The 27,828-nt window shown below is 53.1% G+C and overlaps 2 long non-coding RNA genes across 8 annotated transcripts in view; one reads left to right on the top strand and one right to left on the bottom strand.

The window, feature by feature from the left end:
• The window catches only part of LOC125686729 (uncharacterized), a 64,462-nt gene extending 45,912 nt beyond the window's left edge, over positions 1–18,550 (top strand). Inside the window, exon 3 of one of the 6 annotated variants that reach the window (XR_007373881.1) lies at positions 17,916–18,550. This is a non-coding gene — a long non-coding RNA (uncharacterized LOC125686729). Of the gene's footprint in view, positions 1–5,385; positions 6,573–7,891; positions 9,079–10,397; positions 11,585–12,903; positions 14,091–15,409; positions 16,597–17,915 lie in introns of those variants that run through there. The other 5 variants (XR_007373880.1, XR_007373879.1, XR_007373878.1 and 2 more) reach the window with 5 other exon arrangements.
• LOC125686730 (uncharacterized) lies at positions 61–26,621 on the bottom strand. 2 transcript variants are annotated; one of them, XR_007373883.1, is made up of 3 exons: positions 24,143–26,621; positions 21,637–23,722; positions 61–2,635 (listed from the first exon to the last, which is right to left on the bottom strand). It is a non-coding gene; the product is annotated as an uncharacterized LOC125686730 (long non-coding RNA). The 2 variants fall into 2 exon arrangements; XR_007373882.1 differs by lacking the exon at positions 24,143–26,621 and having other exon boundaries at positions 21,637–24,115.
• Between the last annotated feature and the right edge of the window lie 1,207 nt (positions 26,622–27,828).

Below are 27,828 nucleotides of genomic sequence, written 5' to 3'. Positions count from 1 at the left end.
GAAAATCATACAGCACACATGAACAAGTCCAGGAAATTTACAAATTATGCTACGGGTAACTTTTTTTTTTTTTTTTTTTTTAATATATATATATATATTTATAAATAGAGAAGTCTTGTAGTTGAAGTGTTTAGTGGCTGTCATGGGAAAAGTGACCATGAAATCTTTAAGTTTTAAATCCTTGCTGATTTGCAAAAAACTATCAGCTTCCTGAGATTTTAGGAAAGAAGAATTGCTCACGGAAACAGTAAGGTTTCCTGCAAATTCACTTTTGAAGGCAGTGGGGTTCATAAATATTGCTCATTTTTTAAGAACCTTCTTTTATGAAAGCACGAGCAAGCATGGACAGTTCCGGTATGTCAGAAGTGGAGTAAGTGGGACAGAAGGTTGTCTGGGTGATGACAAACTTCTCTTGAACTTTCGTAAGGGAAAAAAAATGTATGAACCCTCGAAGCAAGGCCTGGGTAGACAGGAGGACTATAGAGATGCTGTTTGCTATTGCAGGGAGAAAATGAATACAGTTAACGCTCAGTTGTAGTTGAAGTTGGCCAGTGCAGTGTTGATGAACAAGAAAGACTTTTTAAAGTATGTTTAACAGCCAGAGGAAGAATATAGAAAACTGTTAAGTTAATTCATAAGGTCACCTCACAAAAAGGGGTGAAAATAAAGCTGAAATGTTTAATGCCTTCTTTTGGTTTAATGGAGCCCTGGGCTGGAATACCATGTTTGGGTGAGAAATAAGCTTCTAGCTGAAGCTGAGCTTGTTCAGGATTTCCTGCTTCAGTTGAATGCATGTAAGTCTATGGGGCCTGATGAGGTATGTCCCAGAGTACTGAAAGTGCCGGTCTATGTTACTGTGAGAACACTCACAGTTATGAATAATCTTGGGAATATGGAGAGTCCTAGTCAACTGGGAAGTTGCCTTGCTCCAATTACAGGAGAGAGTGGAGATTATTATATATATATATGTATACACACAATGGAGAGGATAAGACACAATGGGTCAAATGTCAGCCTGAAGAGTTTATTACAAATCCTAGTTGTTTAGGGAAGTGGGACAAGAAGATGGGCGATAAAAAAGAGTTAGGAAATACAGTGAAGGAATTTTTGGAGAAAGCAAGGGAGAGATAGTCATAGTTGAGATTCTAGCATAGCTCATAGCTCATAATCCAGAGAAAATACTCTGTATCAGACATAGGAATAAAAATTATGGCAGAAAACTTTGCCAAAAGCTTATGGGAAAAAATTTCTGTGCTACCAGACAACCACAAGAGACTTTTAAGTTGTAAGGTTAAGATATTTCCCAATGCTTCATATCAGAATTTCAATTCTAACATTTTGGGGGAATTTTAAAGCTTTTCATGTTTTGTACACTTCTAAACAGAATTTGGCACCTGGAATAGTAAAACTGTCTAATGGTAAGAGGAATCAAGTCAATATGATGATCATCAGTGTTAACATACTTAATTCCAGTTTACCACTGTCTCTTAGATGGATGCTACAAGGATGTAAGTTGCAGAAATTGTGGCAGATAAATTTTACTTAGGAGAACTGTTTCTTCCACTGCTTTGGAATTGTGCCATCAGTGTCATGAGGAGGGGCCTGTCAGGATTATGACAGTGACTGCACAGAGGTTGCCAACGGAGATTTGGCCTGCTTGACCAACTGGTGTTTGTAAATCACATGCACAATATGGTAACCTTATAGGTTACAGCTGATACTATCAGCTCACATCCTCCCCACATGCTCCAGAGCAGGGCCATTTGGCCCAAAGTGAGGGGTAGTCCTGGTGAATGTATGATACCAGCCTATCTCCTCTCCCAACTCTGCTACAGCATCAGAACCTAACCAGCAGTTACTACTGTGATCTCACTGCTAAGACCTAGGGCAGGATATCTGAGCCCATCATCCATCTTACCAGAGAACCTAAGCTCTTGAGAAGGATGAATATGAAAGATGTAGCAGCATTCAGCTGCTATCAAGTTCCTCTGAAAGTCCCTGTGAAAGGAAACCAAAAGGCATTAAAAAAACTGAATGTGTGGTTAATTATATTTAAAATGTTATTTGCCTATAGTGTTTAAATGTCTGTCACATAGTCAAGAGTAAATGAATATAATTTTACATATTCAGCATTTTGATACACAGTAGAGAACTAAAAGTGTAATAAAGGCACATGGGAAATTAATATTTCCTTGACTTACATATCAAATTCTGCAGCACCAGATAAAAGCTTGGAATAAGAATTTAAGCTGCAGTATTACAAGTGCTACTAAATAAACCAAGAGACATACCTATATTAAACATAAGAGAAACAAAACAAATGATACAAGGGTTTAATTTTTAAGATTTGATACAAGATTAATATACTAATATTTTTAATGTCCCAGTTTCAAATTAATAAATATAAAACAGTATAAAAATTGTTGATAAAAGTTGATAAAAGAGTGCACTGTGCAAGGTTAGAAAGCAAAATTTCACTTTCAAATATATGCAGGTATGTCTTTAGGGAGAGGATTTCTGTGTAGCTGCAACTGGACTTTCGGAAGATGTCCAAGCTTGTGAGCTACTTGATGTCCCGCAGCTGTGCAGTGTGCTTCTTAAGAAAATCTTCCCACTTTGATTCATCTTCCAGGCTCTGAAATGAAAAAAACAAAAAGGTTTATTATTATTAAAAGATTTATTATTATTTTTTCACATCTAAAGTTAATTCTGAAAGTAAAAGTAGCTTTTCTAAATATTAGGACAATTGACATGGACTATAGTCACCTGGAAAAGCTGATCCCATTTTGTAGGTATTACAGAACAGACATACACATTTGGGAAATTCATTGGTCACAACAAAAAAGTCACTGGAAGAGCTTCATATCAATCAGCTCTTCTATATCACCAAACCCAAACACTAGCACATGTACTGCTTTTAAACATTATTATCATCTGATTAGCAACTCAACTGGGGGGAGTCCTCCTTGAAAGCAGGTCTGCGGACAAGGACTTGAGGCTGTGGTGAATGAAAAGCTGGACATGAGCCAGGAGTGTACACTTGCAGTTCAAAAGGCCAACTGTGTTCTGGGCTGCATCAAAAGAGTAGTGGTTGGTAGGGAGAGGGAAGTGATTTTCTTGTGACGCTCTCATGAGGCTCCCATCTGGAGTACTGCATTCAGGCCTGGAGCCCCTACATCGAGAAGGATGTGGAGCTCTTGGAACAAGTCCAGAGAAGGATCACAAAGATGATCAGAGGGCTGGAGCACCTCTCCTATGAAGAAAGGCTGAGAGAACACGGCTTGTTTAGCTTGATGAAGAGAACGCTCCAGGGAGACCTCATTGCTGTCTTCCAAAACTTGAATGGAGCATATACACAGGAGGGGGAATGGCTGTTTACAAGGATGGATAGTGATAAGACAAGGGGGAACGATTTTAAACTGAGGCAGGGGAAGTTTAGGTTAGATATTAGGAGGAAGTTTTTCATTCAGAGAGTGGTTGTGCAATGGAACAGGTTGCCCAAGGAGGTTGTGGATGCCCCAACCCTGGAGGATTCAAGTCCAAGTTGGATGTGGTTCTGGGCAGCCTGGTCTATAGCAACCCTGCCTATAGCAGGGGGGATTGAAACTTGATGATCACTGTGGTCCTTTTCAATCCAGGCCATTATATTATTCTATGATTCTGTGATTTTATGATTCTGTGATACTGTGATTCTATGATTAATAGCTTGTAGTTCAGATGTTGGCCTTCAGTAATGACAGGTCATCAGAGGTTGTGTTGTATAGTTGACAGCAGCTACCGGTGACAGTACAAACATATAAGTCCAAAGTGGTTGAGTCAGTTCTCTTTGGACCTCAGCAGGAAATAATTTTCCCATTTTCTGGCCCTTGCCAGCAGATAAGAGGTAGCAAGGCAGCACCCACTTGCATTTTACCTTCACAGCATACGATAGCATCATTCCCCAATCTCCTGGACCATGCTGCAGTTTCCTGATCACAAACCAGATCTTCTGTCAGTAAACATGTATAGTCATTCAGATGTAAAACTGTCCATTAGGTGATGTTAACTGCTACACAGTGATGGCCACAATTTTTCTCCTAGATAAGTAAGAGTACTATAGCAAAAAATGCCCCAGAAAATGAGCTTTGAGCCAAGAAAAAAAAAAAAAAAAAAAAAAAAAAAAAAGAGAATCCAGTCAGAAGTAGTAAAAGTTGTTTCAGTTTTCAGGCAGGATAAATAAAAAAACATTGCAGCTATGGGTCAGCACATTTTATTTCCTGGCTTGCAAAAAAAAACAGGATTAATTAAAGAGAATAGTCAGTAATCGAAGAAAACATAGGCACACAAAAGGAAATTCATGAAAAAGGCAATTACATTTTATGAAAAGATTAAACATATAGTGAATAAAAAGAGAGTGTAGTATGTTGGGTTTTTGTATTTTAGCAAAGATATTGGGAGTGTTATTCAAAACAGAATTCAGAAAAAAATAATGAGAATAAAACTGAAAAAGAACAAAGTAAAATGAGATAAAAACAGGCCGGAAGGCTGATTTGAAAGTGCTGTAATGAAGAGACTAAACAGAAGCAGAAAAAACACTGCCTCATAAAGAATAAATTGAAAAAAATCACTTGAAATGAAAACAAAAACAAAAAAAGACGTAAAAAAAAAGATGAAAGTCAATAAATATTACAGAAAGTACTAAGCAAAGGCACACTATAGGCTACATTACGCATGGCGGTAGGACACAATAAGAATCAGAAAACCGCTAGGCTCTTTATGGGCAAGGCTAAGCAAGAAAAACAGTACTTTCACCAAAAATGCAAACAGTGATGGTGTAAATATTGGCAGAATGACACTAGGGGCAAAAACGTAATGTGAAGATGAAGGGGTTAAGGGCAGTAGCGGTCAGTCCCTCCACAGCTCTGCTCTGCCACTCCTTCCTTCCTCCTCACGCTTCTCCCTTGTACCTGTGTGGGCTCTGAGCAGGCTGCAGCATTCCTTGGGGTATAGCGACGTGCCCGCCGCCTCCAGCAGGGGCTGCGGGAGAGTCTGTGTCCTAGTGCTTGGAGCACCTCCTTCTTTTTCTCCTCCTGCCCATGCTTTGTCTCCACTCTTTGCTCGGGCGCCACCTCCTCCTCCTCACGCTCCGCCTCCTTCTCCTCCTCCCTCTCCACCGCACGCTCCTCAGCATCTCTCCTCGGCATTCACGCGGCTGTTTCTCACGCTTTTCCACCCTCTTTCCCCACTGCTGGGCAGCATCCTGCCCCGTCTCGCCCTTTCCCAGGCACGTTTTGCCCAGGACGCCTCCACCTTGCGTGCAGGGCTCAGTTGTGCCTTGTGGCAGTGCCGCTGGAGCTGGGTGGAAACGGCTGGTTTTCACACGGGGTATTCCTGCCTTCTCCTCAGAGGCAGCCGGCAAGCCACAGTGCCAGCACCTGGGCCCCTGCCCCCCTTCAGCCGGGACGATTGTATCAAAACAAACGTATTTTAACATCAGAGCACTTTGTGGGCCAGAGGAGTTGGGCAGCCAATTAGAGGGAATCCTGAGAAGGCGGCTGCCATTAGAAGAGAGGCCAATCTCCGAGCAGCACGGAAACACGTGGCTGGCAAAGTGTCGCAAAATGGTGGCTCCCGTCTGTGGAATTCAAGCTGGAACAAAATGGCGCCTCCGCCGGCTCATGAAATGGCGGCTCCTCACCCTGGGATGCAGACTGGAACAAAATGGCGCCTCCCTGTGTAGGTAGGTGGGAGGGATTTTCTGTCCTGTCCCATCCTACCGGCGGGCGGGCCCAGTAGCTCTGGGTCCTCCCCTTCACCCGCAGCTCTATCCCTGCCCTGGCACGCACTCCACCCAGCGCCTCCAGCTGGTAGCCGGGAAGAACGGCAGGCTGGAGGAACCGCTGTTCTGAGCAGCTACAGGCGCCGGCCGTGCTGCCCGGCGGCTCTCCGGCCGAGCGGCTGGAGGTGCTCTGCTGTGCATCACGCGTAGCTGAGCGAGCCCAAATCTAGAATTGGGGGCATGTGGGAAGATGCTAGGCATGGCTTTTGAGGAGTGGTTTTCCGCACCGGCTCGGTTTTTTGCCAAGCCTCCACCCTCTTGAAGCTCCCCCACCGCTGATGTGCCAGTGTCTTTTCTGCAGACTGGGAAAGGGCAGGTCGCTGACATGGCCTTGTGCTTACGTTGGACCGTTTCTATTCCCCCTGAAAGTCAAATTCTTTATTTTGTTAGCTGGCAGGAAGGAACGCCCAGCCCATTTCACATCTACCCCTTTGAGAATACAGGCATACGTTTAACTGCTCGACCTAGCTGCCTGTGTGCCTGTTATGTGTACTTGTTGCTGCTTAACCTGGCAGAAAACTGAACACCACACAGTCTCCCCAGCTGCGGTGGGGAAAGTATGGGAAGGATGAAACTGGGAGCACACACGGGTTTAGGCAAAGACCGTTTACTAGGTAAAAGAAAACCCACGCCTGCAAGCCAAGGGAAACATTTGCCACTTCTCTTTGATGGGCAAGCATCCAGCCACTTCTAGGATCCCAGGGCCCAGTGCACGTAACAAGCTCTTATCTCGTTCTGTATGCAGTGTAGCTGATAGGAAGGTTAAGAAAAGCTTTACTTACCTTTATGAAGTTCTTTGTGCGTTTCAATGTATGTGTAATTTGTATATATAGCTGTGTCAGGCTGACGTTGGCCAGCAGCCTGGTGCTGTCCGATCTGTGTCCCGTGCCATCTTCTGGTGCACTCCCAGCCTCCTTGCGGGCAGGGTGCCGTAAGAAGCAGAAAAGTCCTGGGCTCTGTGTGGGCGCTGCTCTGCAACAAGAGCAGCAACTGCAGCATGGATGTGTTAGCACCACCATTTTGGTCAAGCAATGCAAAAGAGCCCGTCAAACTGTACGAGGCGGTCCGAGGAAAAGGAGCAGTATCCCAGACAACTGCCGAGTGTAGTATAGCAGTACGTACAGAGGGTAGTCCGGCATCTAGTGTAGCTACGTAGCAATGGAGAAAATGTTTTCAATTACATTGATCAAGTCCTTTCTATAATTCTGGACCTGAGTATATTGTAGAGATTGCTGAGGTGGGCTGGCCTCGGCCAGCAGCCCAATGCGCACCCAGCTACTGTCTCACTCAGTGTCCTGAACGGGACGGAGTAGGGTACAGGACGGGAATTCTCGTGGGTCAAGATAAGGCTAGGGAGCCCGCTCACCAGAGGCGGAGCAGAACAGACGTGGGGGAAGCTGCTTGATGTCACCGCACATTTTTGGACGTTGGACATTTTGGAGCATTTGGATGGTGAGAAACAAAAGCACCTGACCCGCCTGAAGTTCTTCCCTGAGCTCAAACGCCCTCCTTCACGCGTGAGTCCTGACCTCCCCGCAGCACGAGAGGTGCAGGGGTCGGGGCCGGCAGCGGTCAGTCCCTCCACAGCTCTGCTCTGCCACTCCTTCCTTCCTCCTCACGCTTCTCCCTTGTACCTGAGTGGGCTCTGAGCAGGCTGCAGCATCCCTTGGGGTATAGCGATGTGCCCGCCGCCTCCAGCAGGGGCTGCGGGAGAGTCTGTGTCCTAGTGCTTGGAGCACCTCCTTCTTTTTCTCCTCCTGCCCATGCTTTGTCTCCACTCTTTGCTCGGGCGCCACCTCCTCCTCCTCACGCTCCGCCTCCTTCTCCTCCTCCCTCTCCACCGCACGCTCCTCAGCATCTCTCCTCGGCATTCACGCGGCTGTTTCTCACGCTTTTCCACCCTCTTTCCCCACTGCTGGGCAGCATCCTGCCCCGTCTCACCCTTTCCCAGGCACGTTTTGCCCAGGACGCCTCCACCTTGCGTGCAGGGCTCAGTTGTGCCTTGTGGCAGTGCCGCTGGAGCTGGGTGGAAACGGCTGGTTTTCACACGGGGTATTCCTGCCTTCTCCTCAGAGGCAGCCGGCAAGCCACAGTGCCAGCACCTGGGCCCCTGCCCCCCTTCAGCCGGGACGATTGTATCAAAACAAACGTATTTTAACATCAGAGCACTTTGTGGGCCAGAGGAGTTGGGCAGCCAATTAGAGGGAATCCTGAGAAGGCGGCTGCCATTAGAAGAGAGGCCAATCTCCGAGCAGCACGGAAACACGTGGCTGGCAAAGTGTCACAAAATGGTGGCTCCCGTCTGTGGAATTCAAGCTGGAACAAAATGGCGCCTCCGCCGGCTCATGAAATGGCGGCTCCTCACCCTGGGATGCAGACTGGAACAAAATGGCGCCTCCCTGTGTAGGTAGGTGGGAGGGATTTTCTGTCCTGTCCCATCCTACCGGCGGGCGGGCCCAGTAGCTCTGGGTCCTCCCCTTCACCCGCAGCTCTATCCCTGCCCTGGCACGCACTCCACCCAGCGCCTCCAGCTGGTAGCCGGGAAGAACGGCAGGCTGGAGGAACCGCTGTTCTGAGCAGCTACAGGCGCCGGCCGTGCTGCCCGGCGGCTCTCCGGCCGAGTGGCCGGAGGTGCTCTGCTGTGCATCACGCGTAGCTGAGCGAGCCCAAATCTAGAATTGGGGGCATGTGGGAAGATGCTAGGCATGGCTTTTGAGGAGTGGTTTTCCGCACCGGCTCGGTTTTTTGCCAAGCCTCCACCCTCTTGAAGCTCCCCCACCGCTGATGTGCCAGTGTCTTTTCTGCAGACTGGGAAAGGGCAGGTCGCTGACATGGCCTTGTGCTTACGTTGGACCGTTTCTATTCCCCCTGAAAGTCAAATTCTTTATTTTGTTAGCTGGCAGGAAGGAACGCCCAGCCCATTTCACATCTACCCCTTTGAGAATACAGGCATACGTTTAACTGCTCGACCTAGCTGCCTGTGTGCCTGTTATGTGTACTTGTTGCTGCTTAACCTGGCAGAAAACTGAACACCACACAGTCTCCCCAGCTGCGGTGGGGAAAGTATGGGAAGGATGAAACTGGGAGCACACACGGGTTTAGGCAAAGACCGTTTACTAGGTAAAAGAAAACCCACGCCTGCAAGCCAAGGGAAACATTTGCCACTTCTCTTTGATGGGCAAGCATCCAGCCACTTCTAGGATCCCAGGGCCCAGTGCACGTAACAAGCTCTTATCTCGTTCTGTATGCAGTGTAGCTGATAGGAAGGTTAAGAAAAGCTTTACTTACCTTTATGAAGTTCTTTGTGCGTTTCAATGTATGTGTAATTTGTATATATAGCTGTGTCAGGCTGACGTTGGCCAGCAGCCTGGTGCTGTCCGATCTGTGTCCCGTGCCATCTTCTGGTGCACTCCCAGCCTCCTTGCGGGCAGGGTGCCGTAAGAAGCAGAAAAGTCCTGGGCTCTGTGTGGGCGCTGCTCTGCAACAAGAGCAGCAACTGCAGCATGGATGTGTTAGCACCACCATTTTGGTCAAGCAATGCAAAAGAGCCCGTCAAACTGTACGAGGCGGTCCGAGGAAAAGGAGCAGTATCCCAGACAACTGCCGAGTGTAGTATAGCAGTACGTACAGAGGGTAGTCCGGCATCTAGTGTAGCTACGTAGCAATGGAGAAAATGTTTTCAATTACATTGATCAAGTCCTTTCTATAATTCTGGACCTGAGTATATTGTAGAGATTGCTGAGGTGGGCTGGCCTCGGCCAGCAGCCCAATGCGCACCCAGCTACTGTCTCACTCAGTGTCCTCAACGGGACGGAGTAGGGTACAGGACGGGAATTCTCGTGGGTCAAGATAAGGCTAGGGAGCCCGCTCACCAGAGGCGGAGCAGAACAGACGTGGGGGAAGCTGCTTGATGTCACCGCACATTTTTGGACGTTGGACATTTTGGAGCATTTGGATGGTGAGAAACAAAAGCACCTGACCCGCCTGAAGTTCTTCCCTGAGCTCAAACGCCCTCCTTCACGCGTGAGTCCTGACCTCCCCGCAGCACGAGAGGTGCAGGGGTCGGGGCCGGCAGCGGTCAGTCCCTCCACAGCTCTGCTCTGCCACTCCTTCCTTCCTCCTCACGCTTCTCCCTTGTACCTGAGTGGGCTCTGAGCAGGCTGCAGCATCCCTTGGGGTATAGCGATGTGCCCGCCGCCTCCAGCAGGGGCTGCGGGAGAGTCTGTGTCCTAGTGCTTGGAGCACCTCCTTCTTTTTCTCCTCCTGCCCATGCTTTGTCTCCACTCTTTGCTCGGGCGCCACCTCCTCCTCCTCACGCTCCGCCTCCTTCTCCTCCTCCCTCTCCACCGCACGCTCCTCAGCATCTCTCCTCGGCATTCACGCGGCTGTTTCTCACGCTTTTCCACCCTCTTTCCCCACTGCTGGGCAGCATCCTGCCCCGTCTCACCCTTTCCCAGGCACGTTTTGCCCAGGACGCCTCCACCTTGCGTGCAGGGCTCAGTTGTGCCTTGTGGCAGTGCCGCTGGAGCTGGGTGGAAACGGCTGGTTTTCACACGGGGTATTCCTGCCTTCTCCTCAGAGGCAGCCGGCAAGCCACAGTGCCAGCACCTGGGCCCCTGCCCCCCTTCAGCCGGGACGATTGTATCAAAACAAACGTATTTTAACATCAGAGCACTTTGTGGGCCAGAGGAGTTGGGCAGCCAATTAGAGGGAATCCTGAGAAGGCGGCTGCCATTAGAAGAGAGGCCAATCTCCGAGCAGCACGGAAACACGTGGCTGGCAAAGTGTCACAAAATGGTGGCTCCCGTCTGTGGAATTCAAGCTGGAACAAAATGGCGCCTCCGCCGGCTCATGAAATGGCGGCTCCTCACCCTGGGATGCAGACTGGAACAAAATGGCGCCTCCCTGTGTAGGTAGGTGGGAGGGATTTTCTGTCCTGTCCCATCCTACCGGCGGGCGGGCCCAGTAGCTCTGGGTCCTCCCCTTCACCCGCAGCTCTATCCCTGCCCTGGCACGCACTCCACCCAGCGCCTCCAGCTGGTAGCCGGGAAGAACGGCAGGCTGGAGGAACCGCTGTTCTGAGCAGCTACAGGCGCCGGCCGTGCTGCCCGGCGGCTCTCCGGCCGAGTGGCCGGAGGTGCTCTGCTGTGCATCACGCGTAGCTGAGCGAGCCCAAATCTAGAATTGGGGGCATGTGGGAAGATGCTAGGCATGGCTTTTGAGGAGTGGTTTTCCGCACCGGCTCGGTTTTTTGCCAAGCCTCCACCCTCTTGAAGCTCCCCCACCGCTGATGTGCCAGTGTCTTTTCTGCAGACTGGGAAAGGGCAGGTCGCTGACATGGCCTTGTGCTTACGTTGGACCGTTTCTATTCCCCCTGAAAGTCAAATTCTTTATTTTGTTAGCTGGCAGGAAGGAACGCCCAGCCCATTTCACATCTACCCCTTTGAGAATACAGGCATACGTTTAACTGCTCGACCTAGCTGCCTGTGTGCCTGTTATGTGTACTTGTTGCTGCTTAACCTGGCAGAAAACTGAACACCACACAGTCTCCCCAGCTGCGGTGGGGAAAGTATGGGAAGGATGAAACTGGGAGCACACACGGGTTTAGGCAAAGACCGTTTACTAGGTAAAAGAAAACCCACGCCTGCAAGCCAAGGGAAACATTTGCCACTTCTCTTTGATGGGCAAGCATCCAGCCACTTCTAGGATCCCAGGGCCCAGTGCACGTAACAAGCTCTTATCTCGTTCTGTATGCAGTGTAGCTGATAGGAAGGTTAAGAAAAGCTTTACTTACCTTTATGAAGTTCTTTGTGCGTTTCAATGTATGTGTAATTTGTATATATAGCTGTGTCAGGCTGACGTTGGCCAGCAGCCTGGTGCTGTCCGATCTGTGTCCCGTGCCATCTTCTGGTGCACTCCCAGCCTCCTTGCGGGCAGGGTGCCGTAAGAAGCAGAAAAGTCCTGGGCTCTGTGTGGGCGCTGCTCTGCAACAAGAGCAGCAACTGCAGCATGGATGTGTTAGCACCACCATTTTGGTCAAGCAATGCAAAAGAGCCCGTCAAACTGTACGAGGCGGTCCGAGGAAAAGGAGCAGTATCCCAGACAACTGCCGAGTGTAGTATAGCAGTACGTACAGAGGGTAGTCCGGCATCTAGTGTAGCTACGTAGCAATGGAGAAAATGTTTTCAATTACATTGATCAAGTCCTTTCTATAATTCTGGACCTGAGTATATTGTAGAGATTGCTGAGGTGGGCTGGCCTCGGCCAGCAGCCCAATGCGCACCCAGCTACTGTCTCACTCAGTGTCCTCAACGGGACGGAGTAGGGTACAGGACGGGAATTCTCGTGGGTCAAGATAAGGCTAGGGAGCCCGCTCACCAGAGGCGGAGCAGAACAGACGTGGGGGAAGCTGCTTGATGTCACCGCACATTTTTGGACGTTGGACATTTTGGAGCATTTGGATGGTGAGAAACAAAAGCACCTGACCCGCCTGAAGTTCTTCCCTGAGCTCAAACGCCCTCCTTCACGCGTGAGTCCTGACCTCCCCGCAGCACGAGAGGTGCAGGGGTCGGGGCCGGCAGCGGTCAGTCCCTCCACAGCTCTGCTCTGCCACTCCTTCCTTCCTCCTCACGCTTCTCCCTTGTACCTGAGTGGGCTCTGAGCAGGCTGCAGCATCCCTTGGGGTATAGCGACGTGCCCGCCGCCTCCAGCAGGGGCTGCGGGAGAGTCTGTGTCCTAGTGCTTGGAGCACCTCCTTCTTTTTCTCCTCCTGCCCATGCTTTGTCTCCACTCTTTGCTCGGGCGCCACCTCCTCCTCCTCACGCTCCGCCTCCTTCTCCTCCTCCCTCTCCACCGCACGCTCCTCAGCATCTCTCCTCGGCATTCACGCGGCTGTTTCTCACGCTTTTCCACCCTCTTTCCCCACTGCTGGGCAGCATCCTGCCCCGTCTCGCCCTTTCCCAGGCACGTTTTGCCCAGGACGCCTCCACCTTGCGTGCAGGGCTCAGTTGTGCCTTGTGGCAGTGCCGCTGGAGCTGGGTGGAAACGGCTGGTTTTCACACGGGGTATTCCTGCCTTCTCCTCAGAGGCAGCCGGCAAGCCACAGTGCCAGCACCTGGGCCCCTGCCCCCCTTCAGCCGGGACGATTGTATCAAAACAAACGTATTTTAACATCAGAGCACTTTGTGGGCCAGAGGAGTTGGGCAGCCAATTAGAGGGAATCCTGAGAAGGCGGCTGCCATTAGAAGAGAGGCCAATCTCCGAGCAGCACGGAAACACGTGGCTGGCAAAGTGTCGCAAAATGGTGGCTCCCGTCTGTGGAATTCAAGCTGGAACAAAATGGCGCCTCCGCCGGCTCATGAAATGGCGGCTCCTCACCCTGGGATGCAGACTGGAACAAAATGGCGCCTCCCTGTGTAGGTAGGTGGGAGGGATTTTCTGTCCTGTCCCATCCTACCGGCGGGCGGGCCCAGTAGCTCTGGGTCCTCCCCTTCACCCGCAGCTCTATCCCTGCCCTGGCACGCACTCCACCCAGCGCCTCCAGCTTTTAGCCGGGAAGAACGGCAGGCTGGAGGAACCGCTGTTCTGAGCAGCTACAGGCGCCGGCCGTGCTGCCCGGCGGCTCTCCGGCCGAGTGGCCGGAGGTGCTCTGCTGTGCATCACGCGTAGCTGAGCGAGCCCAAATCTAGAATTGGGGGCATGTGGGAAGATGCTAGGCATGGCTTTTGAGGAGTGGTTTTCCGCACCGGCTCGGTTTTTTGCCAAGCCTCCACCCTCTTGAAGCTCCCCCACCGCTGATGTGCCAGTGTCTTTTCTGCAGACTGGGAAAGGGCAGGTCGCTGACATGGCCTTGTGCTTACGTTGGACCGTTTCTATTCCCCCTGAAAGTCAAATTCTTTATTTTGTTAGCTGGCAGGAAGGAACGCCCAGCCCATTTCACATCTACCCCTTTGAGAATACAGGCATACGTTTAACTGCTCGACCTAGCTGCCTGTGTGCCTGTTATGTGTACTTGTTGCTGCTTAACCTGGCAGAAAACTGAACACCACACAGTCTCCCCAGCTGCGGTGGGGAAAGTATGGGAAGGATGAAACTGGGAGCACACACGGGTTTAGGCAAAGACCGTTTACTAGGTAAAAGAAAACCCACGCCTGCAAGCCAAGGGAAACATTTGCCACTTCTCTTTGATGGGCAAGCATCCAGCCACTTCTAGGATCCCAGGGCCCAGTGCACGTAACAAGCTCTTATCTCGTTCTGTATGCAGTGTAGCTGATAGGAAGGTTAAGAAAAGCTTTACTTACCTTTATGAAGTTCTTTGTGCGTTTCAATGTATGTGTAATTTGTATATATAGCTGTGTCAGGCTGACGTTGGCCAGCAGCCTGGTGCTGTCCGATCTGTGTCCCGTGCCATCTTCTGGTGCACTCCCAGCCTCCTTGCGGGCAGGGTGCCGTAAGAAGCAGAAAAGTCCTGGGCTCTGTGTGGGCGCTGCTCTGCAACAAGAGCAGCAACTGCAGCATGGATGTGTTAGCACCACCATTTTGGTCAAGCAATGCAAAAGAGCCCGTCAAACTGTACGAGGCGGTCCGAGGAAAAGGAGCAGTATCCCAGACAACTGCCGAGTGTAGTATAGCAGTACGTACAGAGGGTAGTCCGGCATCTAGTGTAGCTACGTAGCAATGGAGAAAATGTTTTCAATTACATTGATCAAGTCCTTTCTATAATTCTGGACCTGAGTATATTGTAGAGATTGCTGAGGTGGGCTGGCCTCGGCCAGCAGCCCAATGCGCACCCAGCTACTGTCTCACTCAGTGTCCTCAACGGGACGGAGTAGGGTACAGGACGGGAATTCTCGTGGGTCAAGATAAGGCTAGGGAGCCCGCTCACCAGAGGCAGAGCAGAACAGACGTGGGGGAAGCTGCTTGATGTCACCGCACATTTTTGGACGTTGGACATTTTGGAGCATTTGGATGGTGAGAAACAAAAGCACCTGACCCGCCTGAAGTTCTTCCCTGAGCTCAAACGCCCTCCTTCACGCGTGAGTCCTGACCTCCCCGCAGCACGAGAGGTGCAGGGGTCGGGGCCGGCAGCGGTCAGTCCCTCCACAGCTCTGCTCTGCCACTCCTTCCTTCCTCCTCACGCTTCTCCCTTGTACCTGAGTGGGCTCTGAGCAGGCTGCAGCATCCCTTGGGGTATAGCGACGTGCCCGCCGCCTCCAGCAGGGGCTGCGGGAGAGTCTGTGTCCTAGTGCTTGGAGCACCTCCTTCTTTTTCTCCTCCTGCCCATGCTTTGTCTCCACTCTTTGCTCGGGCGCCACCTCCTCCTCCTCACGCTCCGCCTCCTTCTCCTCCTCCCTCTCCACCGCACGCTCCTCAGCATCTCTCCTCGGCATTCACGCGGCTGTTTCTCACGCTTTTCCACCCTCTTTCCCCACTGCTGGGCAGCATCCTGCCCCGTCTCGCCCTTTCCCAGGCACGTTTTGCCCAGGACGCCTCCACCTTGCGTGCAGGGCTCAGTTGTGCCTTGTGGCAGTGCCGCTGGAGCTGGGTGGAAACGGCTGGTTTTCACACGGGGTATTCCTGCCTTCTCCTCAGAGGCAGCCGGCAAGCCACAGTGCCAGCACCTGGGCCCCTGCCCCCCTTCAGCCGGGACGATTGTATCAAAACAAACGTATTTTAACATCAGAGCACTTTGTGGGCCAGAGGAGTTGGGCAGCCAATTAGAGGGAATCCTGAGAAGGCGGCTGCCATTAGAAGAGAGGCCAATCTCCGAGCAGCACGGAAACACGTGGCTGGCAAAGTGTCGCAAAATGGTGGCTCCCGTCTGTGGAATTCAAGCTGGAACAAAATGGCGCCTCCGCCGGCTCATGAAATGGCGGCTCCTCACCCTGGGATGCAGACTGGAACAAAATGGCGCCTCCCTGTGTAGGTAGGTGGGAGGGATTTTCTGTCCTGTCCCATCCTACCGGCGGGCGGGCCCAGTAGCTCTGGGTCCTCCCCTTCACCCGCAGCTCTATCCCTGCCCTGGCACGCACTCCACCCAGCGCCTCCAGCTTTTAGCCGGGAAGAACGGCAGGCTGGAGGAACCGCTGTTCTGAGCAGCTACAGGCGCCGGCCGTGCTGCCCGGCGGCTCTCCGGCCGAGTGGCCGGAGGTGCTCTGCTGTGCATCACGCGTAGCTGAGCGAGCCCAAATCTAGAATTGGGGGCATGTGGGAAGATGCTAGGCATGGCTTTTGAGGAGTGGTTTTCCGCACCGGCTCGGTTTTTTGCCAAGCCTCCACCCTCTTGAAGCTCCCCCACCGCTGATGTGCCAGTGTCTTTTCTGCAGACTGGGAAAGGGCAGGTCGCTGACATGGCCTTGTGCTTACGTTGGACCGTTTCTATTCCCCCTGAAAGTCAAATTCTTTATTTTGTTAGCTGGCAGGAAGGAACGCCCAGCCCATTTCACATCTACCCCTTTGAGAATACAGGCATACGTTTAACTGCTCGACCTAGCTGCCTGTGTGCCTGTTATGTGTACTTGTTGCTGCTTAACCTGGCAGAAAACTGAACACCACACAGTCTCCCCAGCTGCGGTGGGGAAAGTATGGGAAGGATGAAACTGGGAGCACACACGGGTTTAGGCAAAGACCGTTTACTAGGTAAAAGAAAACCCACGCCTGCAAGCCAAGGGAAACATTTGCCACTTCTCTTTGATGGGCAAGCATCCAGCCACTTCTAGGATCCCAGGGCCCAGTGCACGTAACAAGCTCTTATCTCGTTCTGTATGCAGTGTAGCTGATAGGAAGGTTAAGAAAAGCTTTACTTACCTTTATGAAGTTCTTTGTGCGTTTCAATGTATGTGTAATTTGTATATATAGCTGTGTCAGGCTGACGTTGGCCAGCAGCCTGGTGCTGTCCGATCTGTGTCCCGTGCCATCTTCTGGTGCACTCCCAGCCTCCTTGCGGGCAGGGTGCCGTAAGAAGCAGAAAAGTCCTGGGCTCTGTGTGGGCGCTGCTCTGCAACAAGAGCAGCAACTGCAGCATGGATGTGTTAGCACCACCATTTTGGTCAAGCAATGCAAAAGAGCCCGTCAAACTGTACGAGGCGGTCCGAGGAAAAGGAGCAGTATCCCAGACAACTGCCGAGTGTAGTATAGCAGTACGTACAGAGGGTAGTCCGGCATCTAGTGTAGCTACGTAGCAATGGAGAAAATGTTTTCAATTACATTGATCAAGTCCTTTCTATAATTCTGGACCTGAGTATATTGTAGAGATTGCTGAGGTGGGCTGGCCTCGGCCAGCAGCCCAATGCGCACCCAGCTACTGTCTCACTCAGTGTCCTCAACGGGACGGAGTAGGGTACAGGACGGGAATTCTCGTGGGTCAAGATAAGGCTAGGGAGCCCGCTCACCAGAGGCAGAGCAGAACAGACGTGGGGGAAGCTGCTTGATGTCACCGCACATTTTTGGACGTTGGACATTTTGGAGCATTTGGATGGTGAGAAACAAAAGCACCTGACCCGCCTGAAGTTCTTCCCTGAGCTCAAACGCCCTCCTTCACGCGTGAGTCCTGACCTCCCCGCAGCACGAGAGGTGCAGGGGTCGGGGCCGGCAGCGGTCAGTCCCTCCACAGCTCTGCTCTGCCACTCCTTCCTTCCTCCTCACGCTTCTCCCTTGTACCTGAGTGGGCTCTGAGCAGGCTGCAGCATCCCTTGGGGTATAGCGACGTGCCCGCCGCCTCCAGCAGGGGCTGCGGGAGAGTCTGTGTCCTAGTGCTTGGAGCACCTCCTTCTTTTTCTCCTCCTGCCCATGCTTTGTCTCCACTCTTTGCTCGGGCGCCACCTCCTCCTCCTCACGCTCCGCCTCCTTCTCCTCCTCCCTCTCCACCGCACGCTCCTCAGCATCTCTCCTCGGCATTCACGCGGCTGTTTCTCACGCTTTTCCACCCTCTTTCCCCACTGCTGGGCAGCATCCTGCCCCGTCTCGCCCTTTCCCAGGCACGTTTTGCCCAGGACGCCTCCACCTTGCGTGCAGGGCTCAGTTGTGCCTTGTGGCAGTGCCGCTGGAGCTGGGTGGAAACGGCTGGTTTTCACACGGGGTATTCCTGCCTTCTCCTCAGAGGCAGCCGGCAAGCCACAGTGCCAGCACCTGGGCCCCTGCCCCCCTTCAGCCGGGACGATTGTATCAAAACAAACGTATTTTAACATCAGAGCACTTTGTGGGCCAGAGGAGTTGGGCAGCCAATTAGAGGGAATCCTGAGAAGGCGGCTGCCATTAGAAGAGAGGCCAATCTCCGAGCAGCACGGAAACACGTGGCTGGCAAAGTGTCGCAAAATGGTGGCTCCCGTCTGTGGAATTCAAGCTGGAACAAAATGGCGCCTCCGCCGGCTCATGAAATGGCGGCTCCTCACCCTGGGATGCAGACTGGAACAAAATGGCGCCTCCCTGTGTAGGTAGGTGGGAGGGATTTTCTGTCCTGTCCCATCCTACCGGCGGGCGGGCCCAGTAGCTCTGGGTCCTCCCCTTCACCCGCAGCTCTATCCCTGCCCTGGCACGCACTCCACCCAGCGCCTCCAGCTGGTAGCCGGGAAGAACGGCAGGCTGGAGGAACCGCTGTTCTGAGCAGCTACAGGCGCCGGCCGTGCTGCCCGGCGGCTCTCCGGCCGAGCGGCTGGAGGTGCTCTGCTGTGCATCACGCGTAGCTGAGCGAGCCCAAATCTAGAATTGGGGGCATGTGGGAAGATGCTAGGCATGGCTTTTTGAGGAGTGGTTTTCCGCACCGGCTCGGTTTTTTGCCAAGCCTCCACCCTCTTGAAGCTCCCCCACCGCTGATGTTGCCAGTGTCTTTTCTGCAGACTGGGAAAGGGCAGGTCGCTGACATGGCCTTGTGCTTACGTTGGACCGTTTCTATTCCCCCTGAAAGTCAAATTCTTTATTTTATTAGCTGGCAGGAAGGAACGCCCAGCCCATTTCACATCTACCCCTTTGAGAATACAGGCATACGTTTAACTGCTCGACCTAGCTGCCTGTGTGCCTGTTATGTGTACTTGTTGCTGCTTAACCTGGCAGAAAACTGAACACCACACAGTCTCCCCAGCTTGCGGTGGGGAAAGTATGGGAAGGATGAAACTGGGAGCACACACGGGTTTAGGCAAAGACCGTTTACTAGGTAAAAGAAAACCCACGCCTGCAAGCCAAGGGAAACATTTGCCATTTCTCTTTGATGGGCAAGCATCCAGCCACTTCTAGGATCCCAGGGCCCAGTGCACGTAACAAGCTCTTATCTCGTTCTGTATGCAGTGTAGCTGATAGGAAGGTTAAGAAAAGCTTTACTTACCTTTATGAAGTTCTTTGTGCGTTTCAATGTATGTGTAATTTGTATATATAGCTGTGTCAGGCTGACGTTGGCCAGCAGCCTGGTGCTGTCCGATCTGTGTCCCGTGCCATCTTCTGGTGCACTCCCAGCCTCCTTGCGGGCAGGGTGCCGTAAGAAGCAGAAAAGTCCTGGGCTCTGTGTGGGCGCTGCTCTGCAACAAGAGCAGCAACTGCAGCATGGATGTGTTAGCACCACCATTTTGGTCAAGCAATGCAAAAGAGCCCGTCAAACTGTACGAGGCGGTCCGAGGAAAAGGAGCAGTATCCCAGACAACTGCCGAGTGTAGTATAGCAGTACGTACAGAGGGTAGTCCGGCATCTAGTGTAGCTACGTAGCAATGGAGAAAATGTTTTCAATTACATTGATCAAGTCCTTTCTATAATTCTGGACCTGAGTATATTGTAGAGATTGCTGAGGTGGGCTGGCCTCGGCCAGCAGCCCAATGCACACCCAGCTACTGTCTCACTCAGTGTCAACGGGACGGAGTAGGGTACAGGACGGGAATTCTCGTGGGTCAAGATAAGGCTAGGGAGCCCGCTCACCAGAGGCGGAGCAGAACAGACGTGGGGGAAGCTGCTTGATGTCACCGCACATTTTTGGACGTTGGACATTTTGGAGCATTTGGATGGTGAGAAACAAAAGCACCTGACCCGCCTGAAGTTCTTCCCTGAGCTCAAACGCCCTCCTTCACGCGTGAGTCCTGACCTCCCCGCAGCACGAGAGGTGCAGGGGTCGGGGCCGGCAGCGGTCAGTCCCTCCACAGCTCTGCTCTGCCACTCCTTCCTTCCTCCTCACGCTTCTCCCTTGTACCTGAGTGGGCTCTGAGCAGGCTGCAGCATCCCTTGGGGTATAGCGACGTGCCCGCCGCCTCCAGCAGGGGCTGCGGGAGAGTCTGTGTCCTAGTGCTTGGAGCACCTCCTTCTTTTTCTCCTCCTGCCCATGCTTTGTCTCCACTCTTTGCTCGGGCGCCACCTCCTCCTCCTCACGCTCCGCCTCCTTCTCCTCCTCCCTCTCCACCGCACGCTCCTCAGCATCTCTCCTCGGCATTCACGCGGCTGTTTCTCACGCTTTTCCACCCTCTTTCCCCACTGCTGGGCAGCATCCTGCCCCGTCTCGCCCTTTCCCAGGCACGTTTTGCCCAGGACGCCTCCACCTTGCATGCAGGGCTCAGTTGTGCCTTGTGGCAGTGCCGCTGGAGCTGGGTGGAAACGGCTGGTTTTCACACGGGGTATTCCTGCCTTCTCCTCAGAGGCAGCCGGCAAGCCACAGTGCCAGCACCTGGGCCCCTGCCCCCCTTCAGCCGGGACGATTGTATCAAAACAAACGTATTTTAACATCAGAGCACTTTGTGGGCCAGAGGAGTTGGGCAGCCAATTAGAGGGAATCCTGAGAAGGCGGCTGCCATTAGAAGAGAGGCCAATCTCCGAGCAGCACGGAAACACGTGGCTGGCAAAGTGTCACAAAATGGTGGCTCCCGTCTGTGGAATTCAAGCTGGAACAAAATGGTGCCTCCGCCGGCTCATGAAATGGCGGCTCCTCACCCTGGGATGCAGACTGGAACAAAATGGCGCCTCCCTGTGTAGGTAGGTGGGAGGGATTTTCTGTCCTGTCCCATCCTACCGGCGGGCGGGCCCAGTAGCTCTGGGTCCTCCCCTTCACCCGCAGCTCTATCCCTGCCCTGGCACGCACTCCACCCAGCGCCTCCAGCTGGTAGCCGGGAAGAACGGCAGGCTGGAGGAACCGCTGTTCTGAGCAGCTACAGGCGCCGGCCGTGCTGCCTGGCGGCTCTCCGGCCGAGCGGCTGGAGGTGCTCTGCTGTGCATCACGCGTAGCTGAGCGAGCCCAAATCTAGAATTGGGGGCATGTGGGAAGATGCTAGGCATGGCTTTTGAGGAGTGGTTTTCCGCACCGGCTCGGTTTTTTGCCAAGCCTCCACCCTCTTGAAGCTCCCCCACCGCTGATGTGCCAGTGTCTTTTCTGCAGACTGGGAAAGGGCAGGTCGCTGACATGGTCTTGTGCTTACATTGGACCGTTTCTATTCCCCCTGAAAGTCAAATTCTTTATTTTGTTAGCTGGCAGGAAGGAACGCCCAGCCCATTTCACATCTACCCCTTTGAGAATACAGGCATACGTTTAACTGCTCGACCTAGCTGCCTGTGTGCCTGTTATGTGTACTTGTTGCTGCTTAACCTGGCAGAAAACTGAACACCACACAGTCTCCCCAGCTGCGGTGGGGAAAGTATGGGAAGGATGAAACTGGGAGCACACACGGGTTTAGGCAAAGACCGTTTACTAGGTAAAAGAAAACCCACGCCTGCAAGCCAAGGGAAACATTTGCCACTTCTCTTTGATGGGCAAGCATCCAGCCACTTCTAGGATCCCAGGGCCCAGTGCACGTAACAAGCTCTTATCTCGTTCTGTATGCAGTGTAGCTGATAGGAAGGTTAAGAAAAGCTTTACTTACCTTTATGAAGTTCTTTGTGCGTTTCAATGTATGTGTAATTTGTATATATAGCTGTGTCAGGCTGACGTTGGCCAGCAGCCTGGTGCTGTCCGATCTGTGTCCCGTGCCATCTTCTGGTGCACTCCCAGCCTCCTTGCGGGCAGGGTGCCGTAAGAAGCAGAAAAGTCCTGGGCTCTGTGTGGGCGCTGCTCTGCAACAAGAGCAGCAACTGCAGCATGGATGTGTTAGCACCACCATTTTGGTCAAGCAATGCAAAAGAGCCCGTCAAACTGTACGAGGCGGTCCGAGGAAAAGGAGCAGTATCCCAGACAACTGCCGAGTGTAGTATAGCAGTACGTACAGAGGGTAGTCCGGCATCTAGTGTAGCTACGTAGCAATGGAGAAAATATTTTCAATTACATTGATCAAGTCCTTTCTATAATTCTGGACCTGAGTATATTGTAGAGATTGCTGAGGTGGGCTGGCCTCGGCCAGCAGCCCAATGCGCACCCAGCTACTGTCTCACTCAGTGTCCTGAACGGGACGGAGTAGGGTACAGGACGGGAATTCTCGTGGGTCAAGATAAGGCTAGGGAGCCCGCTCACCAGAGGCGGAGCAGAACAGACGTGGGGGAAGCTGCTTGATGTCACCGCACATTTTTGGACGTTGGACATTTTGGAGCATTTGGATGGTGAGAAACAAAAGCACCTGACCCGCCTGAAGTTCTTCCCTGAGCTCAAACGCCCTCCTTCACGCGTGAGTCCTGACCTCCCCGCAGCACGAGAGGTGCAGGGGTCGGGGCCGGCAGCGGTCAGTCCCTCCACAGCTCTGCTCTGCCACTCCTTCCTTCCTCCTCACGCTTCTCCCTTGTACCTGAGTGGGCTCTGAGCAGGCTGCAGCATCCCTTGGGGTATAGCGACGTGCCCGCCGCCTCCAGCAGGGGCTGCGGGAGAGTCTGTGTCCTAGTGCTTGGAGCACCTCCTTCTTTTTCTCCTCCTGCCCATGCTTTGTCTCCACTCTTTGCTCGGGCGCCACCTCCTCCTCCTCACGCTCCGCCTTCTTCTCCTCCTCCCTCTCCACCGCACGCTCCTCAGCATCTCTCCTCGGCATTCACGCGGCTGTTTCTCACGCTTTTCCACCCTCTTTCCCCACTGCTGGGCAGCATCCTGCCCCGTCTCGCCCTTTCCCAGGCACGTTTTGCCCAGGACGCCTCCACCTTGCATGCAGGGCTCAGTTGTGCCTTGTGGCAGTGCCGCTGGAGCTGGGTGGAAACGGCTGGTTTTCACACGGGGTATTCCTGCCTTCTCCTCAGAGGCAGCCGGCAAGCCACAGTGCCAGCACCTGGGCCCCTGCCCCCCTTCAGCCGGGACGATTGTATCAAAACAAACGTATTTTAACATCAGAGCACTTTGTGGGCCAGAGGAGTTGGGCAGCCAATTAGAGGGAATCCTGAGAAGGCGGCTGCCATTAGAAGAGAGGCCAATCTCCGAGCAGCACGGAAACACGTGGCTGGCAAAGTGTCACAAAATGGTGGCTCCCGTCTGTGGAATTCAAGCTGGAACAAAATGGTGCCTCCGCCGGCTCATGAAATGGCGGCTCCTCACCCTGGGATGCAGACTGGAACAAAATGGCGCCTCCCTGTGTAGGTAGGTGGGAGGGATTTTCTGTCCTGTCCCATCCTACCGGCGGGCGGGCCCAGTAGCTCTGGGTCCTCCCCTTCACCCGCAGCTCTATCCCTGCCCTGGCACGCACTCCACCCAGCGCCTCCAGCTGGTAGCCGGGAAGAACGGCAGGCTGGAGGAACCGCTGTTCTGAGCAGCTACAGGCGCCGGCCGTGCTGCCTGGCGGCTCTCCGGCCGAGCGGCTGGAGGTGCTCTGCTGTGCATCACGCGTAGCTGAGCGAGCCCAAATCTAGAATTGGGGGCATGTGGGAAGATGCTAGGCATGGCTTTTGAGGAGTGGTTTTCCGCACCGGCTCGGTTTTTTGCCAAGCCTCCACCCTCTTGAAGCTCCCCCACCGCTGATGTGCCAGTGTCTTTTCTGCAGACTGGGAAAGGGCAGGTCGCTGACATGGTCTTGTGCTTACATTGGACCGTTTCTATTCCCCCTGAAAGTCAAATTCTTTATTTTGTTAGCTGGCAGGAAGGAACGCCCAGCCCATTTCACATCTACCCCTTTGAGAATACAGGCATACGTTTAACTGCTCGACCTAGCTGCCTGTGTGCCTGTTATGTGTACTTGTTGCTGCTTAACCTGGCAGAAAACTGAACACCACACAGTCTCCCCAGCTGCGGTGGGGAAAGTATGGGAAGGATGAAACTGGGAGCACACACGGGTTTAGGCAAAGACCGTTTACTAGGTAAAAGAAAACCCACGCCTGCAAGCCAAGGGAAACATTTGCCACTTCTCTTTGATGGGCAAGCATCCAGCCACTTCTAGGATCCCAGGGCCCAGTGCACGTAACAAGCTCTTATCTCGTTCTGTATGCAGTGTAGCTGATAGGAAGGTTAAGAAAAGCTTTACTTACCTTTATGAAGTTCTTTGTGCGTTTCAATGTATGTGTAATTTGTATATATAGCTGTGTCAGGCTGACGTTGGCCAGCAGCCTGGTGCTGTCCGATCTGTGTCCCGTGCCATCTTCTGGTGCACTCCCAGCCTCCTTGCGGGCAGGGTGCCGTAAGAAGCAGAAAAGTCCTGGGCTCTGTGTGGGCGCTGCTCTGCAACAAGAGCAGCAACTGCAGCATGGATGTGTTAGCACCACCATTTTGGTCAAGCAATGCAAAAGAGCCCGTCAAACTGTACGAGGCGGTCCGAGGAAAAGGAGCAGTATCCCAGACAACTGCCGAGTGTAGTATAGCAGTACGTACAGAGGGTAGTCCGGCATCTAGTGTAGCTACGTAGCAATGGAGAAAATATTTTCAATTACATTGATCAAGTCCTTTCTATAATTCTGGACCTGAGTATATTGTAGAGATTGCTGAGGTGGGCTGGCCTCGGCCAGCAGCCCAATGCGCACCCAGCTACTGTCTCACTCAGTGTCCTGAACGGGACGGAGTAGGGTACAGGACGGGAATTCTCGTGGGTCAAGATAAGGCTAGGGAGCCCGCTCACCAGAGGCGGAGCAGAACAGACGTGGGGGAAGCTGCTTGATGTCACCGCACATTTTTGGACGTTGGACATTTTGGAGCATTTGGATGGTGAGAAACAAAAGCACCTGACCCGCCTGAAGTTCTTCCCTGAGCTCAAACGCCCTCCTTCACGCGTGAGTCCTGACCTCCCCGCAGCACGAGAGGTGCAGGGGTCGGGGCCGGCAGCGGTCAGTCCCTCCACAGCTCTGCTCTGCCACTCCTTCCTTCCTCCTCACGCTTCTCCCTTGTACCTGAGTGGGCTCTGAGCAGGCTGCAGCATCCCTTGGGGTATAGCGACGTGCCCGCCGCCTCCAGCAGGGGCTGCGGGAGAGTCTGTGTCCTAGTGCTTGGAGCACCTCCTTCTTTTTCTCCTCCTGCCCATGCTTTGTCTCCACTCTTTGCTCGGGCGCCACCTCCTCCTCCTCACGCTCCGCCTCCTTCTCCTCCTCCCTCTCCACCGCACGCTCCTCAGCATCTCTCCTCGGCATTCACGCGGCTGTTTCTCACGCTTTTCCACCCTCTTTCCCCACTGCTGGGCAGCATCCTGCCCCGTCTCGCCCTTTCCCAGGCACGTTTTGCCCAGGACGCCTCCACCTTGCATGCAGGGCTCAGTTGTGCCTTGTGGCAGTGCCGCTGGAGCTGGGTGGAAACGGCTGGTTTTCACACGGGGTATTCCTGCCTTCTCCTCAGAGGCAGCCGGCAAGCCACAGTGCCAGCACCTGGGCCCCTGCCCCCCTTCAGCCGGGACGATTGTATCAAAACAAACGTATTTTAACATCAGAGCACTTTGTGGGCCAGAGGAGTTGGGCAGCCAATTAGAGGGAATCCTGAGAAGGCGGCTGCCATTAGAAGAGAGGCCAATCTCCGAGCAGCACGGAAACACGTGGCTGGCAAAGTGTCACAAAATGGTGGCTCCCGTCTGTGGAATTCAAGCTGGAACAAAATGGTGCCTCCGCCGGCTCATGAAATGGCGGCTCCTCACCCTGGGATGCAGACTGGAACAAAATGGCGCCTCCCTGTGTAGGTAGGTGGGAGGGATTTTCTGTCCTGTCCCATCCTACCGGCGGGCGGGCCCAGTAGCTCTGGGTCCTCCCCTTCACCCGCAGCTCTATCCCTGCCCTGGCACGCACTCCACCCAGCGCCTCCAGCTGGTAGCCGGGAAGAACGGCAGGCTGGAGGAACCGCTGTTCTGAGCAGCTACAGGCGCCGGCCGTGCTGCCTGGCGGCTCTCCGGCCGAGCGGCTGGAGGTGCTCTGCTGTGCATCACGCGTAGCTGAGCGAGCCCAAATCTAGAATTGGGGGCATGTGGGAAGATGCTAGGCATGGCTTTTGAGGAGTGGTTTTCCGCACCGGCTCGGTTTTTTGCCAAGCCTCCACCCTCTTGAAGCTCCCCCACCGCTGATGTGCCAGTGTCTTTTCTGCAGACTGGGAAAGGGCAGGTCGCTGACATGGTCTTGTGCTTACATTGGACCGTTTCTATTCCCCCTGAAAGTCAAATTCTTTATTTTGTTAGCTGGCAGGAAGGAACGCCCAGCCCATTTCACATCTACCCCTTTGAGAATACAGGCATACGTTTAACTGCTCGACCTAGCTGCCTGTGTGCCTGTTATGTGTACTTGTTGCTGCTTAACCTGGCAGAAAACTGAACACCACACAGTCTCCCCAGCTGCGGTGGGGAAAGTATGGGAAGGATGAAACTGGGAGCACACACGGGTTTAGGCAAAGACCGTTTACTAGGTAAAAGAAAACCCACGCCTGCAAGCCAAGGGAAACATTTGCCACTTCTCTTTGATGGGCAAGCATCCAGCCACTTCTAGGATCCCAGGGCCCAGTGCACGTAACAAGCTCTTATCTCGTTCTGTATGCAGTGTAGCTGATAGGAAGGTTAAGAAAAGCTTTACTTACCTTTATGAAGTTCTTTGTGCGTTTCAATGTATGTGTAATTTGTATATATAGCTGTGTCAGGCTGACGTTGGCCAGCAGCCTGGTGCTGTCCGATCTGTGTCCCGTGCCATCTTCTGGTGCACTCCCAGCCTCCTTGCGGGCAGGGTGCCGTAAGAAGCAGAAAAGTCCTGGGCTCTGTGTGGGCGCTGCTCTGCAACAAGAGCAGCAACTGCAGCATGGATGTGTTAGCACCACCATTTTGGTCAAGCAATGCAAAAGAGCCCGTCAAACTGTACGAGGCGGTCCGAGGAAAAGGAGCAGTATCCCAGACAACTGCCGAGTGTAGTATAGCAGTACGTACAGAGGGTAGTCCGGCATCTAGTGTAGCTACGTAGCAATGGAGAAAATGTTTTCAATTACATTGATCAAGTCCTTTCTATAATTCTGGACCTGAGTATATTGTAGAGATTGCTGAGGTGGGCTGGCCTCGGCCAGCAGCCCAATGCGCACCCAGCTACTGTCTCACTCAGTGTCCTCAACGGGACGGAGTAGGGTACAGGACGGGAATTCTCGTGGGTCAAGATAAGGCTAGGGAGCCCGCTCACCAGAGGCGGAGCAGAACAGACGTGGGGGAAGCTGCTTGATGTCACCGCACATTTTTGGACGTTGGACATTTTGGAGCATTTGGATGGTGAGAAACAAAAGCACCTGACCCGCCTGAAGTTCTTCCCTGAGCTCAAACGCCCTCCTTCACGCGTGAGTCCTGACCTCCCCGCAGCACGAGAGGTGCAGGGGTCGGGGCCGGCAGCGGTCAGTCCCTCCACAGCTCTGCTCTGCCACTCCTTCCTTCCTCCTCACGCTTCTCCCTTGTACCTGAGTGGGCTCTGAGCAGGCTGCAGCATCCCTTGGGGTATAGCGACGTGCCCGCCGCCTCCAGCAGGGGCTGCGGGAGAGTCTGTGTCCTAGTGCTTGGAGCACCTCCTTCTTTTTCTCCTCCTGCCCATGCTTTGTCTCCACTCTTTGCTCGGGCGCCACCTCCTCCTCCTCACGCTCCGCCTCCTTCTCCTCCTCCCTCTCCACCGCACGCTCCTCAGCATCTCTCCTCGGCATTCACGCGGCTGTTTCTCACGCTTTTCCACCCTCTTTCCCCACTGCTGGGCAGCATCCTGCCCCGTCTCGCCCTTTCCCAGGCACGTTTTGC

Source organism: Lagopus muta, chromosome Z, assembly GCF_023343835.1.
Source record: "Lagopus muta isolate bLagMut1 chromosome Z, bLagMut1 primary, whole genome shotgun sequence".
Classification (NCBI taxonomy): Eukaryota; Metazoa; Chordata; class Aves; order Galliformes; family Phasianidae; genus Lagopus; species Lagopus muta.
This window is presented reverse-complemented; position numbering and strand designations above follow the sequence as displayed.